Source organism: Panthera uncia (genome assembly GCF_023721935.1).
Source record: "Panthera uncia isolate 11264 chromosome D3 unlocalized genomic scaffold, Puncia_PCG_1.0 HiC_scaffold_8, whole genome shotgun sequence".
NCBI classification, from domain to species: domain Eukaryota; kingdom Metazoa; phylum Chordata; class Mammalia; order Carnivora; family Felidae; genus Panthera; species Panthera uncia.
Genome location: NW_026057586.1, coordinates 66,862,843 through 66,879,412, shown reverse-complemented (window position 1 = coordinate 66,879,412; position 16,570 = coordinate 66,862,843). Strand labels below are relative to the sequence as shown.

Genomic DNA, 16,570 nt, shown 5'->3' with positions numbered 1-16,570 from the left:
AGAGAGAAAGGGGGAGACAGAGGATCTGAAGCGGGCTCTGCGCTGACACCTGAGAGCCCGACGGGGTGGGGGGTGGGCTTGAACTCTAGCACGTCAAGGCTACAGCCTGAGCCGAAGTTGGATGCTTAACCAATGGAGCCACCCAGGCGCCCCGAGATCTACATTTTGAATAAATGAGATAATTCTTACGTGTGCCCAACTTTGATAACCACCACCCTAGTATCTTGTCCTTCTTGCTGTTAGCGTGTGGCTCTTTGTTTCCACGTCTCTTAATTAACCTCATAAGCTGGAGACTGTGAGGATCTGTATAAAGAGAGGTAAAGCAGTAAATATACAGATGTGTGCACATGTAGAAAAAAATACGTATGCATTTAATGTAATCGTTTTGTGACCACACTGAATAGATGATAACGTTTTCCAGTAAGAAGTTTGCAAACTGCAAAGCTCTGTCCATAAGGAGGAGCTGGGGAAAACTCCCCTCCACCTCACCCTCCTGTCAAAGGGAGCCAGGAGACGTCAACCCGTGCCTCAGCCTTTGCTGGAACCTGAGCAAATGCTCGCAGCTGGGGATTTCTTCCCTTCACTTTCTAGCACCGGCTGCTGTTGACTGTTGCCAGGAAGAAACAGTGTCGGGCAACCCTGCTGCCCGGGCCTCAGAAGATCAGAGACACGTTTTAGGTGGGTGGATGTCTGTTTTCAGCGCTTTCCAAAACCCCACGCAGGGATGTCGCCGAGCTGAGCCTGCAGGCCGGGGATCTTGGCACGTCCGGCTCGGCTCTCCGGACGTAGCGTGTGGGGACCGTCTCTGATGTTGAGGCTCGGTTTCTGTCTCAGGAGCCCCATCCATCTGGCTGTTCTCCATCCTCAGCCAAGGACCTGCTGCCTTCTGGGAGCCTGCGGGGTGGAAGTTAGAGAAGGAGGGGAGGAGGGTGACAGCTGGGGCTGGGGGGCTGGGAGGGGGGGAGGGTGGCAAGGGCCCATCTCCAAAAGCCATTGATTAATCTTGAAATAGGGATGTTTCCGTTTCTTTGCAAACTGGAGTACCATGTGGACAAAAGCAGGCGTGCCACAGGCAGGAGAAACACGGTGGGTAAGAACATCAGACCCAGCTAGAACCTGGTTCAAATCCCGACTGTTATCACTTCCTGGCTGTGTTACCTGGAGCGGGTTACCTGCCTTCTCTGAGCCTCTTTCTTTGTCCATAAAAAGACACCTCACAGAATTTCTCTGTAAGCTGTAAATCACATAATATCTGGGAAAAGCTTTGTACAGTGCTTGGTGGAGGGGGGGCGGGGGGTGGCGGAAGAAAGCCTCCAATCGAAACATGCTGTTTATCTCCAGGAGCGTATCTCTCCCTGAAAGGATGACTTTGTTTTACATGCTTGCATCTTAGAACCTGGGGTGGGCCCCTTCCACTCCCTTCTCTGCCAAGGCAGGGAAGAATTTAATGAGGTTAGGAGGACCCCAGGCCAGAGCCTTTCAAGTGTCAGCCCTCTTGATCTTACAAACCCCTTCCCGGCATTGTTCGCCCCTTTATCAGATGAGTACACTGAGGCTCAGAGAGGCGAAGTTAGTTGCACACAGCGAAGACAGGCCAGGACGAACGGGGGGTTCCAACCAGGTGTGTCTGACTCCTCGACCTGTGGGTTTCTACCTCCTTCTCTTTACTCCCCAGTATGACGATAGCAACCCTAACCATTGCCGATGGATCGCTTCCTATGGGCCGGACGCAGCCTTACGGAATGTGCACTGTGTGTCTCCTTTAACCTTCACCCAGATGAGGACACTGAGGCTCAGCCATAGAGTGGAATTCAGGATTTGAACCCCGGACCAAGTCTAACCCCCATCCACTCCTCTCCTCGATCCTTTGCCCTCAGTGACTCACACAGGTGTTCACACAGCCTCGAACAGGCTGAGAAAGTAAAGGCAAGAAATGGTTACATCTCTGGTTCTTTCCGCACACGGGAAAGGAGGGGGTGTGGTTCATCACGTCTTTGCCGCAGCCCTGACTTTCTTCTTATTTAACCAGCCACCCCTCTCGCTCTCCCCAGTCACCCCAGTTAGTAACGAGACCAGAAGCTTACACCATACATAAGCTGCACAAATTTCACAGATGCCCCCAGGAAACTCGAGCCGGGAAATGGCTCAGCATATGTCTAAATGGTTAATTGACTTAATTGCTGGGAGTTGGGCGATTAGCTCACTTGATCCACCCCAGTGGCCACAAAAACGTCCTTAATGGTGTTCAGTTTATTTGTGTGTTAAGCTCCAGTTACTATTACGGGGAACTTTTCAATTGCTGATTACCTCATAAATATATAATCATAGTCGCAAGAGAAAAGAAGGTCTAGCAACCTCCCGTGAAAGGCTTTGCAGGGAACCGTGAAAGGCGCTGTTCGTTCATTCCCTTGGAAATTGTTTATTGAGTACCTACTATGTGCCAAGTCTTCTAGGAGGCTCCGGAGATGGAGCTCTGACCAAAGTCCCCACCCTCATGGGACGCACGTTCTGGCAGGAGACAGGTCATAACTAAGCAAACACACATGTGCACAGAATGATGGGGGTGGCCTGGCACAGGTGGGGAGAGACTTATGCTTGGGCGAGTGAGCTCAGAGAAGGTCTCGCTGGAGACCAGCATTTGTGCCAAGATGTGAACGAGATGGGGCGCCTGCGTGGCTCAGTCGGTTGAGCGTCCGACTTTGGCTCAGGTCATGATCTCGCAGTCCGTGAGTTCGAGCCCTGCGTCAGGCTCTGTGCTGACAGCTCAGAGCCTGGAGCCTGCTTCCAATTCTGTGTCTCCCTCTCTCTCTGCCCCTCCCCTGCTCATGCTCTGTCTCTCTCTGTCTCAAAAATAAATAAACATTTTAAAAAATTAAAGGGCACCTGGGTGGCTCAGTCAGTTAAGCAGCAGACTTTGACTCAGGTCATGATCTCATGGTTCATGGGTTCGAGCCCCACGTTGGGCTTTGTGCTGACAGCTCAGAGTCTGGAGCCTGGTTCAGATTCTGTGTCTCCCTCTCTCTCTGCCCCTCCCCCACTCTGTCTCTCTCTGTCTCAGAAATAAACATTAAAAAAAATTTTTTTTAAGACATGAATGAGAAATAAAAGTTGTTTCTGCCAAGACATGTAGGAGCACCGCTGGAGGCAGGGAGACCAGCAAAGGCCCTTCGGTGGGACTGAGTCTAACCTGCCTGAGAAAGAGAAGGAAGGCCATCGTGCCTGGAGTATAACACGTCAAGGTAACGCTGTTTCAGCGTGACAGGTGGACATCGGCCATGCAGGGTCATAGTAAGGAATCTGGATTTTCTTTTTCCTAAGTGCAATGGAAAAGCATTGCATGATTTGACTTCTGTGTTAAAATATCTGGTTGCAGGGGCGCCTGGGTGGCTCAGTCGGTTAAGCATCCGACTTAGGCTCAGGTCACGATCTCGCAGTCCACAGGTTTGAGCCCCACGTCGGGCTCTGGGCTGATGGCTCAGAGCCTGGATCCTGCTTCCGATTCTGTGTTTCCCTCTCTCTCTGCCCCTCCCCCGTTCATGCTGTGTCTCTCTCTGTCTGAAAAATAAATAAACATTAAAAAAAAAAAAAGATCTGGTTGCTGGGCAGAGTGGGGGGATGATGGGCGGAGAGGGAAGGAAACTGGGTGGCCAGTGAGGAAGCACCTGCCACCATCTGGGTGACACATGGTGACTTGGAAGCAGGTGGTAGTGAGGGGAGTAGAGAAGTACGGATATTGTGGGTACCTGTGAGAGGTCAATGAGATAAGACTTACCTCGGAATACGCAAAGACTCTTAAGCATGCCATTGGGGTGACCGTGTGGTATGTTTTAGCAAGGCAGTGAAAAGCTGGCGGGGAGTGGGTAAGCGGGAAGATTCATGATCTTGAAAAGAACCACTGGGTCCAGTCAAAGGGATGGTACTGGAGGGCAGGGGGGCCAGTGGGGAAGGTACTGCTGAAATCCAGACTCAGCGGTGGCCTGGGCCAAGACGGGCCATGACATGGCGCGTGGTTACCATTTGGAGATTGACCTAACTCGGGATGGAGGGTCCGTAGCAAACCAACTTCCGCCAAAAGCAGGCCGTACAAGACCCGAAAACAGAGGCCTCCAGTCTGTCATATCCCCAAATTATCACCGGTAGCCCCATCTTAATCCTTCTGAAGTTGGATGGAGGTAGAGGAGGACGGATCAAAATTAGAATTAGATCAAGCAGAAAATAATCTTCAGTCTGGGTGGCGCTGATAAAAAAAAAAAGAGGCAGAATTCATAATTACCACATACAACTGCTTATGTTTGTGATTATATGTTACTGCCACCTCCAGGCCCCGGCAGCAAATGACTTAATTGCCTTAGCCTGGAGCCGGGGCATGGGGAGCCGATGGGGAGTTTTTTTAGTGGGGGAGGGAGGGGGATGACCCCCTGTCTCTACCGCTCCTTTTCCCCCATTGGGTTCTAGGTGTTGTTTTGGCTTCTGCATCAGCTTCTGCCAAACGTGGTTAACACCTGCCTTTGTCCTGGTCAACTTATCAACAGCCAGAGGTAAGACGCCACTGGAGATCTTGCAGTCCAATGGCATTGGTCGGACTCAGGCAAACTGGTCTGAGAACGGGGAAGAGGGGAAGGAGGAAGATGCCAGTTCAGAGGGAACAATCGGGAACGGGCACGTCTGTAGTCTCTATACTCACATGTGTTGTAATTGTCAACCCCAGGAGCCAAGGAGCCCGAAGAGGGCCAAACCTCACCAATTTGCTCACCAACCTATCCCCAGGGCTTAGTGCCTGGCACGGAGGAGATGCCTGTCTGAGTCTGGGCTCTCCAAGAAGCAAACCCCGAGACAAGGACTGTGGTACATGTGGGGCAATCCCAGGAGGCACCTGTCTGGGAGGCGGCAAATGGGACCCAATGGGAAGGACACTACTGTGGGATTCCCACCATGGGCCGCTGGAACCCAACCCTACAGGGACCTCTGGAGACAGTGTGGAAGTGAGTGAAGAAGAGGGCTAAGCTATGTTTACATCAACTCCCACACTGTGGGGACAGGAGGGGGACCTTCTTAATTCCATTCCGCCATGTTTGTGGGCAGAGACTGCTTCAGCGCCCACAGAATCCCTTCGGCAAAGACACATACCTGTTGGCCGTTGAAAGTTGGGATGGAATGCCGTAACAAGGCAAAGTCAAGGAGCTGTGAACAGGACACCAAGTGTCTCCTACAGAGCCCAATAAATAGGACTACATTAAATGGAAAAATGGTGAGTGAATGAATGGTCTGTGAGTTTGGGACCCTCTAACAATCCAGTCACTACCCAACATAGCTTTGTCAGTCCTGATTCCTAGAAGCCATCACCTTTGGGACCGTGGGGAGGTCACTGAGCCTTTTTGTGCCTTGGTTTCCCCATTATCAAATTGGTGGTGATTGCATTAACTTTATATGATTGTAAAGGACCTACAGGGGCGCCTGGGTGGTGCAGTCAGTTAAGCATCTGACCCTTGACTTTGGCTCAAGTCATGATCTCATGGTTGGTGAGTTTGAGCCCCACATTGGGCTCTGTGCTGACAGCACTGAGCCTGCTTGGGACTCTTTCTCCCTCTGTCTCTGCCCCTCCCCTGCTTCCTCTCTCTCTCTCTCTCTCAAAATAAATAAAAATAAATTTTAGAAAAAGGGACCTCCAAAATGAGATGCCATTTTGCTCATTTATTCGCATAAACTGTGCTTAGTAAGCACCTATGTCATGCCCGGTTCGGGGGTTAAGTGCCCTGGGAAAGCACTGTAACGCCTCCCATCAGGGTACAAGCTCAGTCGGTAATAAATGTTAGTTTCCTTACTAACATGGGCATGGAGAAAAAGGTTTGGGGGTTATGCTGGTGGGATCTGGACCCTGAACCTGATACCATGTGAGGGCAGCTGCTCAGGAACTGAATCGGGATTGGGAACCACAGTGAGATCCGAAAGAAGCTACGTGCATATGTATTCATTTGTTCTGCAAGAGTCTGCTGAGGATCCATTCTGCGGGGGTCTCTGCACACAGCTCTCCCTCTCCCGATCTGCACCCAGTCCCTTACCAAGTCCCATCAACTATACCTGCTAAAACTCTCTCAAACCCGCTAGCTAGCTCTCTCCTCCCTCTCCTGGAACACCATTCAAAATCAGATCTGATCATCTGCCCCAGGGACGAGCCTCCTCCCTGGTCCCAAACCTCGTGTATGAAAGTTTCTATAGCTCCCTAGTGCCCTTGGGAGAAAACTCCAGTCTCCCTTACTCTGTCTGGCCCCCGCCTCCTTCTACCACTATGTGTCCAGCCATTCCGCCGCTGCCCAAGTCATGCTTTTTATTTTTAAATCACTTTATTGAGATGTAGTTAAAATTCCATACAACTGACCCATGTAAAGTATACAATTCAATGGCTTTAGGGTATTCGCAGAGTTGGGCACCCACCACCCATATCAAATTGTAAATTACATGGGGGCTCCTGGGTCGGCCGGTCGAGCCTCTCTGACTCTTGATTTCGGCTCAGGTCACGATCTCACGGTTTTGTGGCTTCTGGTCCCATGTCAGGCTCTGTGCTGACAGTGAGGAACCTGCTTAAGATTCTCTCTCTCACTCGCTCACTCGCTCAAAATAAATAAATAAACTTTTAAAAAAATTTAAATTGTAAATTACGTTATCTTCCCAGAAAGAAATCTCATACCCATTAGCAGTCACTTTCTACTTCCTGCCAACACGAGCCCCTGGCAAACGCTAATAATCTGCTCTCTGTCTCTATAGATTTCTTCATTCTGGCCACTTAATATAAATGAAATCACACGATACATGGCCTTTTGTGACTGGCTTCTTTCGCTTAGCATAATGTTCTCAAGGTTCGTCCATGTTGAAACATGTGTCCATACCTCCTTCCTTTTTATGGCTGAATGGTATTCCCTTGCATAGCTATCTGAGGTTTGTCACCTTTCGTTTAACTCTTCCTCAGTGGATGGACATTTGAGTTGTTTCCGTATTTTGGTTATCATGCCGAGCACTCATCTCACGTCCAAGTTGTTGGGTAGACCTACATTTTCATTTCTGCTGCATATATACATGCGGGTGGAATTGCTGGGCCCCGTGGCAACTCTGTGTTTGACCTTTTGAGAAACCGCTAGACTGCTTTACAAAGGGCTGTGCCATTTCACCTTCCCACTAGCCACGTACGAGGGTCCCCTTTTCTCCATGTCGTCACCGATACTTGTCTGTTGGACTAGACCCATCTTGGTGCTTCTGACTTGGATTTTTCTGATGGTTCATAATGCTAAGTATCTTTTCATGTTCTTACTGGCCATTTGTATATGTTCTTTGGGGAAATGCCCAGTCTAATCTCTTGCTCACTTGTTAATTGAGTTGTCTTTTTGTTATTAAGTTTTAAGCATTTTCTATGTATTCTAGATACAGTTCCTTATTAGGCATACAATTTGTAAGTGTCCTCCGTGCTGTGGATTATCTTTTCACTTTGTTTATTCTGTTGCATTTCTTTTGGTTTATGGACGTGTAATTGACACATAACATTCCATTAGTTTCAGGCACACAAAGATTGAATGTTTGTGAATGATCCTCGCGGTGAGTCTGGTTACCACCCATCCCCACGTTTCCATTTTCTTGATGGTATCGTTTGCAGCATAAAGGTTTCTAATGTTGATGAAGTCCAATTGCCTGTTTCTCTCCTGGTCTCTCGTACTTCTAATGTCAAGTCTAAGCAACCATTAAAGTCTTATAATTAGATCCATGGTCCATGGAGTTAGGTCTTCCTCCTTTGCCTGTGGATATCCATGTGTCCTTCACAGCATTTGTTGAAAAGACTACTTTCCTCTTCTAATAGTTTTGAGGTCCTTCTCAGAAATCAATAGACTAGAAGTGTTAATTTCTGGACTCTCAATTCTTTTTGCTAGATCTGTACGTCTATCCTTATGCCAATACCATGTCAAATCTTGCCTCTAAATATTACTTTTCATGCCGTGGGTGACCTCCCAGATTAGACAGAAAGCACCCCCACACGATGGTATGGGACATTATCTTGGCAGTGTGCCATGATCTAACTTCTTTCATGCTGTGTGACTCTGGGACCTTTACTTACCCTCTCTGAGCCTGTGGTTTCTCAGGGCTTTATTTGTAAAAATATGCATAATGCCATCTTCCTTCTTGCCCCCCATCCTTCCTCCTCTCTTCCTTCTCTTACCTTTGAAGACAGAGGCTGTGCCTCATTTATCACGGCATCAGCACAGTGTTTGACACAGAGTAAACGCTGAGTGTGTGTTCGCTGAATGAGTGAGTGGCCTGTCGTGCTGGAGAGTTGGGAGGACACCGTTTCCAATGTACTCACACTGTTGGCTCTAAATAAACAATGACTTGGTGGCAGCTGAGAGGTGGGGTTTCTTGAGCCTGCTTTGTCTTGTTTGCAAGGCATTAACCTCTTTCCCTCATGCCTCTGTCCTGCCTCTAGGCTGGAAGCTGCCTGCCTTCTTCCCTGCAAGCAGGGAGCCTTACATCAGGAAGCAGATGTTCTCAAACCTGCGGTCACAGCACCCTTGGTATCCCAGAATTGTGTCATCAAAAGAAAATCCCTCATGGTTCCATTTATTAGGTATTTAGGTGCAAAATTAATAAGCATGTGTGTCGTAACAACTTGCTAGCTGTTGAAAAAAACAATCCACATAAATTGATAGAAGAATAAATATTTTTATTTCAGTCTAAAATGAACTCAGTCACTTGTTATCGAAATGTGTGTGCCTGCCGGGCTCCACACAGCTTCTGGAACTTCGGAATCGGATGGGACCCTGCCACCCTCATTTCCTGTTCCACATTGATTTTGGCTCAGACCTTGCTTTTTATCACAGCAACCACTGAAAGTCCAGGGTCACCAAGCTATGACATCATCAAAAGGATGTGCTCTCTTGCTGGACCAGTGAATTACTGCAAGCCAGGCAGCTCGTGTGTTGTTCGAGAGATGTCAAGCATCTCGATGGTTGCCTTGACACTCGAAAATACCTTGCACCTGCTCCTGTGAGTTCCTGTGAGTCTGCCGAAGCACCCCAGGGCACCTCGGCACACAGTTTGGACACTGCCGTCCAAAAGGAAAGAACGCGTGAATCAGCTTTTGCGAACTTCCCTGGGATGCCAGCTCTGCTGTGGTGATTCCGTATGTGTGACCTGGAGCCAATCACTTCCTATCCTGGGCCTCAGTTTCCCTCCTTCCCTGCGAAACCAGACCTCTTCCAGCTCCATCAACATCAGGAGCATCTTCAGTGTAACCTTCAATAACAAGTCCCCGGTATGCGTCAGATGCCCTCCTGCCCACGACCGCTCTGGAGGAGTCATCATTACCGACCCCACTTTGTAAAAGATGATGCTGAGGCTCCAAGGGCTTCAGTACCCTGAGCATCACAGGCAGAAAGTGGCATTTGGGAGGCTCAGTCGGGTGACCGTCTGACTTTGGCTCAGGTCACGATCTCGCGGTTTGTGGGTTCGAGCCCCGCGTCGGTCTCTGTGCTGACAGCTCAGAGCCTGGAACCTGCTTCCGATTCTGTGTCTCCCTCTCTCTCTCCACGCCTTCCCCACTCGCACTCTGTCTCTCTTTCTCTCTCACACAAAAATAATACATAAACATTTAAGAAAAATTTTTAAAAAGTGGCATCTTTTGCTTTGGCTGCACTCCTGCCTTGGAAATTCTTCCCTGCCTCCGTATGTAGGAGACATTTGAAGAAGAGTAATCAAGGTGACCCTTCAGGGTTGAGGACAAATTACCCATTCCATAGTGACATTGTAGGGGCCCAAACCTGTCTAGCAATAATCTGAGTCTGGGTGGCCAGTTCCCTCGCTTTCTACTATAACTGGCAGGGACCGCAGCCTGTGTGGGAACTGAAAATCAAATCCTGCCCAGAACAGAGCAGCTAATAATCGCATACTAGCAGGGAGGTTCGTTTTTGGGTTCATTTACAAAGACTAAACTATTTTGCTTTCCTTTGACTTTATTACATTGAAAACCTTCCACAGGTTTCTATCTTGAACACCTTTGTGCCTTTTACAAGCCCCCACCCACGTTTATTTATTGTTACGATCTGCACTCCAGGGGCCCACCCTCCCGCTTTTCAATGCAGCTAGAATGGACCTGTCTCTGTTTGAAACATTAACAGAGCACAAGCCCTATGCAGGGCTCTGTTCCAGGCACTGGGGATGCGGCAGGAAACAAACAAACAAAAAAGACGTAGTAACTCCCCTCACAGAGTTTCTGGTCTGAGAGGGAGAGAGAGGGAGGGAGGCAATGGTTGAGAGGAAAATTTAGCACACAGTCTCACAAGTAACTATTGCATTCTAACGGTCATAGGCATTACGAAGAAGCCCAGGCAGGCTGAGACCTAGTCCGACAATGTTCCCGTGGGCCCTGTCCCTTCCTTATCACATGGGCTCGCAGTTACTTTTCAATGGGGCAATTACACATTTGTTAGATTGCCACTGCACCCCTAACACAGGCCTGGCACATGATAGGTGCTCAATAAACACATGAATCAAATGGGGAGATACTCGGCGTGGAGGCAATGCAAGAGAGGACAAGGAAATTGCAATCCTATGGCATAAACATGTGCACACACGCACACACACACACACACACATGCACACACATCTATGAGATGTCATTTCCCACATTTATCATGCGATCTGACATGTTTTGTTTCCCTTTGGAAGAACTATTTCATGCCGTACTAACCACTGTGCTTCCTTCCACTCAGCTTTATATCATGGGCATTCCCCCCCACCACCATAGAAGGTTTAATCTTGTATGCCAGGACACATCCATGAATCCACTGACAGCACCTGCGGGGAGAGCTTTCTCAGAAAAGATGCAAAGAGGACGTTGAGCGGGGATTGATTGATGATGTCTGCCCTGGACAGGGAAGTAGGTATTTCAGAGCAGGCATCCGCTTTGGAGGACAAGGTGAAGAGTTCAGCTATCAGATCCTTGCACAGACACAGCCAGCGGAAAGCCGGTGCAAAGGCTGAAAAGCCCTCCTCGGATGGTTTGGCATAAAATTCTGCCACGTCGGGTGGTGACGAGGTGGCCTGATCAGAGCCTTGCTCTCTGAGGCAGGATGTGTGGAAGGTATACAGTGAGAGATGGTTGCCAGGGCAGCTGTGATATCCCCATGGGACCACTCGCTGACTCCATCTGTGTTGGTCTGGTTCTCCTGGAAACAGACCCCGAGGCCAGGGTTCCCAGGAAAGGGAGTGGGGAGGTGAAACGTGTATCAGCCTCAAGGCATGGGGAACTGGGATATTTACCCACTTCAGCACCATCTCAATTAAGAGCTGCTTCCAGGAGCATTCACTGGGTCCTCCCGCCTACCTTCTGCTCAGCTGAGCAGGCTTCCAAGGCCAGAACAACGCCCACAAGCAGACGGTCACATGCATTCACAGCAAGCAGAGTGTGAGAATGGACAGGATATGGTGAGGTGCTAATGGCCCCGGTTCATAACGATTCATCTCAATTCCCTGCGAGTCCTTATATTAACCCCCTGCAGCAAAGACAACTTGTTCTGTAAAGGGCCAGAAAATAAATCCTTTGGGGTTTTGCAGGCCATTTGATCTGTCACACCTGCTCAACTCTGCTCTTGTAGTGGGGAAAAACAGTCATAGACAATATGTGAATGACTGAGCATGGCTGTGTTCTAATAAAACTTTATTTACAAAAGCAAGTGGAGGGCCAGGCGTAGCCCACATAGCTGGACATAGCTGATTCACAATCCAAGTCCGGGATGATGTTTGTATAATTTGGGCACCGGTTCCAATCAACCATCTGTGACGGCCAGGGGTAAGGACTCTTTCTAGAGTCTGAGACCTGTCTCAGGTTCAACACAAAAGAGGGTGGTTAGTAATGTCTGTCTTGGCGGAAGACAGGAGATAACAGCGGGTATAGTACACTTTTTACATCAGTGGCCTCAGGAAACCTCAGCAATCAGAAAGACTCCGAGCAATAGGGTACAAGTAGCTTCTGGTAGCATGAGAAGGGCTCATCTGGGGAGCCCAGCCTCTTCCCAAACAGATGGCGAGCTTCTGGGATTTTTGGATGCTGTGTCTTTGCCTGGACTGCTCCATTCGCCCCCTAGACTAGGAATGACTTATAAGTAGACACCATGTGCTTTGTTCATTTCTCCAGGCCCAGCGGAGGCTGGCTCAGTGTTTAGTGAATGCCCCTTGTATGAATGCACGAATGAATGAATGGACTGGAGATTCACAGAGGCAACTAGCCTGTCCTGAGGCCGACGATGTGCTAGGTTAAGACATTTGCACACTTACTCTCACATCTCCAATGCAAGAGTCACATGAAGCAGGAACCGTGAGGTCCATTTTCCCGACTGCCTGCCTTTCTGAGTACAACACATACGAAATCTATGAAAGAGGGGGCACCTGGGTGACTCAGTCGGTTAAGCATCCGACTCTTCGTTTCAGCTCAGGTCGTGATCTCGCAGCTTCCTGGGTTCGAGCCCTGCTTCGGGCTCTGTGCTGTGAGTGCAGACCCTGCTCAGGGTTCTCTCTCTGCCCCTCCCCCACTTGCTCTGTCTTTGTCTCTCAAAATAAACGAATAAATTTTTTAAAAATTTTAAAAAAGAGGGAGAAATCTATGAAAGAGAGAATGCCGTTAACTCCCACTTTACGGACGGGGAAGTCAAGGCTCCAAAGCTTGAGCCGCTGGCCCGAGATTACCCGGTGGCACCTTGCCGAGCCAAAATGTCAGCAGCAGACTGGACTGTCTGCCTTTGAGGCTCGTGATCAGTGACGCTGAATCGCAGTGCTGGCTGCATGCTGGGCCTTGCATGGATCGGCGGATGGGGCTCGACAAGAATGGCCCCGGCTGGTTCAGCTGGGACAGGTCGGAGGCTGAGGGGGACAGGGCAGCAGGGGCAGGCGAGCACGGGCAGGGGCAGGCTGTGCCTCCACCCGCGAGGCCCCACCCCAGCTCCTTCGCAGCAGCAGGCTGGGAGCCCTGGTGTGCCCAGCGCCCCTGTGATTGGCAGCCTGCAGATGGCGGGGGTGCCTTGGAATTTATTATCCAAGCATGCCTTTCTGAGGGGGCCTCACTGCCTGACACTGCTTTATCGGAAAGCTGGGAATGGTTAGCTGAGCCCATCTGTTAGCCAAAGAGGGGAACTCAGTGGGTGGGGAAGTCTGCAGAGTCATTTAAAAGGAATTTCTCTGATGCCGAGGCCAGGGTGGAAGGTTATCTGCCCGTGGGTCCACGGGCTGCCTGGTTGGGGGCTTGGGGGGTCTCAGGAGGTGATGTGCCCGGATCTGGTAGGGAGCTTTTCCTTTCTCGTTCGAAACCAAAACTTGCCGGGACCCTTCTCCCTCCCGAGTGGCAACTTCACCTCTGCCGTGATCCTTCGTAGCTGAAACCACCACATTAGCATCCTCAGTGTCTCGATGAAGAATCTGGGACAGATGGGGATAAATGCAGCAATCTGAATTAATACCGAGGCCGCTAATGAAGCCAGGAGCCGGGAAATAATTAGGAGAAGTTGCTGCTCCCACCACGGCGATGCTTTGTGGTGGATACTTTCTCTCCGCTCTCCTCCCAGCAGCCAGGGCGCCCTGGAAGAGGGTTGTGCAGCCCCCCTGGGGCATGTGGGTCTCTGGACTCCATCTTGGGCTCAGTTGCTGGTGTATTTATGACAGGCTGGCGAATGACAGGTGGACGAAGGAGGGCCAGGTGGGGGGCTCCTCCACTGGGTATCTTCCTCGAAGATATCATTTAGTTGGCTCGCTGCTGCGTCCCCGTGGACACATTGTATTTGCTCAATGAGTATGGAATGAATGAATAAGTGAGTGAATGAATGAGTGAGTGAATGAAACGGAGAGGCTCAGCCCCGAGAAACGGAGGCCCCAGGGCGGTGCTACCCGCCAAGGCCATTTCATCCTGCCCGAGCTTCCTGGGCAGAGGCACGGAGGCAGGCTCGGCGTTCAGCATCCTCGCACGGGCATATCAGGCACCGACAGGGCTCCTCCAGCAGGGGGTGGGGGGGGGCGAGGAGGGGGGACAAGGGGCCGTGTCCAAGGCTGACTGCGGCCCCCGCCTGCCCCCCTCGTGGGAGCAGGACCGCAGCAGCCGCTTCACACGGACATGCCTGAATGGCAACCAGGACCGTCTGGGCATCATGTGACTACCCGCCTGCCTGGGGAGGGCAGGGAGCCGGGAGCTCACGGCCGCCAGGGGGTCGGGGGTCACCTCTGCGGTGAAGTCATGTACCTGGCGGAGGCCGTGTTTATGGAGAACGGTTCAAGGAACAAAGAGTTCTTCGTTTTTTCTTTTCCCCCCTGTTTTCTTATTTCTCTTTGCTTGGCCGTCTGGCTTCAGAACATTTCCAAGCCGGGTGGCCAAGGTGAGGGAGGCTTGCAGGGCGGTGGGGGGAGGCAGAGCCGGGGGAGGAGGGGGGATCTGCTTTCTGACCTGAAGGGCGTGCCGTCGTCTCAGGGCCCAGAGCTAGACTGGGAGTTCCCGGGTTCAGACTGTGGCTTCTGTTCCGCCTGGCACCGAGAATGACCTTGAACTCCCCCATCAACCCCTCTGAGCTCTCCTCCCCTCCTGTTCTGTTAAATGAAAGGCATCACACAGCACCGAGGTCATTCTGAGGATTCAAGCAGACAGTGCCTATAAAATACTCAGTACATACTTCTCAATGAGCTCAGTTAGTGCCGCTAAATACTAATAGCCATAATGATAACAATCGTATCATAAATTGTGGAAGCAGATACGCCTCCCGAGCTTTCTTTGTGCCGGGGGTGGATGGATACAAATTCGGAGAGGAGGCATTCTTGCCACTGGCTTTTCCAGACGGGGGAGTGAGGAGGGACGGGGATGTGGGACTCTCTCCAGGGTCTTTGCAATTTTCCATCAACTGCTTGAACCTGAAAGGTTCCTAGAGGTCATGAAGTTTAAGCTCCCTGGAGAGGCTGAGGAGCAGAGAAGAGAAGGGACTTGCCCCGGGTCACACAGTGGCGGATGGACAAAGGCAGACGACCTTAGCTTCCTTGAATTAATGACCCTGGCGTAGTCCTGCTGACAGAACGGCAGCCTGTGCCCCCGGCAAAGGTGAGTGGTTGGCTGGCCGTGCCTTGAGGCTGACCCGGGCTCACAGCTGAGCCTGACGGAGACCAGAAATAGTGCTGTCAACACCTTCTGCCTGCCCAACACTTCTATCCGCAGTAAAGTGTTCTGGACCTCATCCCTGTGAGAGGTAAGTGCTGGCATGTTGGTCTGCAATTTGAGAGTGGGTCTCTGGAGGTGAACTGGTTCATCCAGGATCATTCACAAGTGGATGGTGGGGTGAGCAGACAGAGCTGGCATTGAGGGCCACTTTACTCCAGGCATAGAGGCACGTCACGTAAGGAGGACCACGTCCCGTAAGGAGGACCACGTCCCGTAAGGACGGTCCTCCAGGAAGGAAGATCACTCTCTACTCCTGAGACCTCTGACAGCTCATGTTCTGATTTAACAAATGACTCACACTGTGACCTTGAGCGAGTTACTTTTGCTCAGTGTTCTTGTCTGTAAAATGGGAGTGCCCATAGTATCTACCTTACTGGGGGGAGGGGGTGGCTGTGCGGATGAGATGAACCTCTTAATTTAAAGCTCTTAGAATGTGGTCTAGCACCTAGTAGGTGCCCGCTAAGTTTTGTCCACCGAGTTGCCCAGGTGTCACAACTCACGGCCGAGTGACGCGACAGCACTCTGCAGAAGGCTGGAATGAGATGTACATGACCCTCGGATGTGGCCATCCACAGGTGCAATGGGTAAATGGAGGCACACGTCAGTGATGTATGGCGCCTGGGTCCAAAGGGGGAAACGAGGCAGCAGCTTCTGCAAACGTGTGCCTGGTGCCCAGTAACAAGGGCCAGCCATACACTGGGTATGTGGAGTTGGGGTCACGAACTCAAGCCAGCCAGCCCTTCTGGAAAACGGGGCTTCTTTAATGGGATGGGTCCTGCTTTGCCTATAGCTGAAACCTTAGCACCAAACATAAAGCTTAACACCAAATGAACGTTTAACAAGCTTGTGCCAAATACGTGACTGTCAGTAGCTACACGGATCGAGGGCTTAACAAGGAGCCACACACTGTTCTAAATGCTTCCCATCTATTTGTTCATTTAATTTTGACGGTGAGAGAGAGAGAGACTATAACGACCCCCATTTCCCAAGTGAGCAGATGGGGGCTGAGCAAAAAAGTGACACAGATGGGGCGCGTGGGTGGCTCAGTCCGTTAAGCGTCCAACTTCCGCTCAGGTCACGATCTTGCAGTTAGTGAGTTCGAACCCCGCGTCGGTCTCTGGGCTGACAGCTCAGAGCCTGGGGCCTGCTTCAGATTCTGTGTCTCCCTCGCTCTCTGCCCCTCCTCCTCTCATGCTCTGTCTCTCTCAAAAACAAATAAGCATTTTAAAAAGTTAAAAAAAGAAAAGAAGCAGAATTGCTTGCCCAAGGTCACCCAGCTAGTAGGTAGCAGGGTGAGGATTTGAACCCAGGTGATCTGAAACTAGAAAACCTGAGCTTATAAACACCAAG

At 50.5% G+C, this 16,570-nt stretch overlaps 1 long non-coding RNA gene across 1 annotated transcript; it reads left to right on the top strand.

Annotated features, from left to right (window-relative positions):
• Positions 1 to 459: 459 nt before the first annotated feature.
• LOC125913933 (uncharacterized) lies at positions 460 to 1,910 on the top strand. The gene is made up of 3 exons (XR_007455158.1): positions 460 to 678; positions 1,013 to 1,086; positions 1,676 to 1,910. It is a non-coding gene; the product is annotated as an uncharacterized LOC125913933 (long non-coding RNA).
• Positions 1,911 to 16,570: the final 14,660 nt, after the last annotated feature.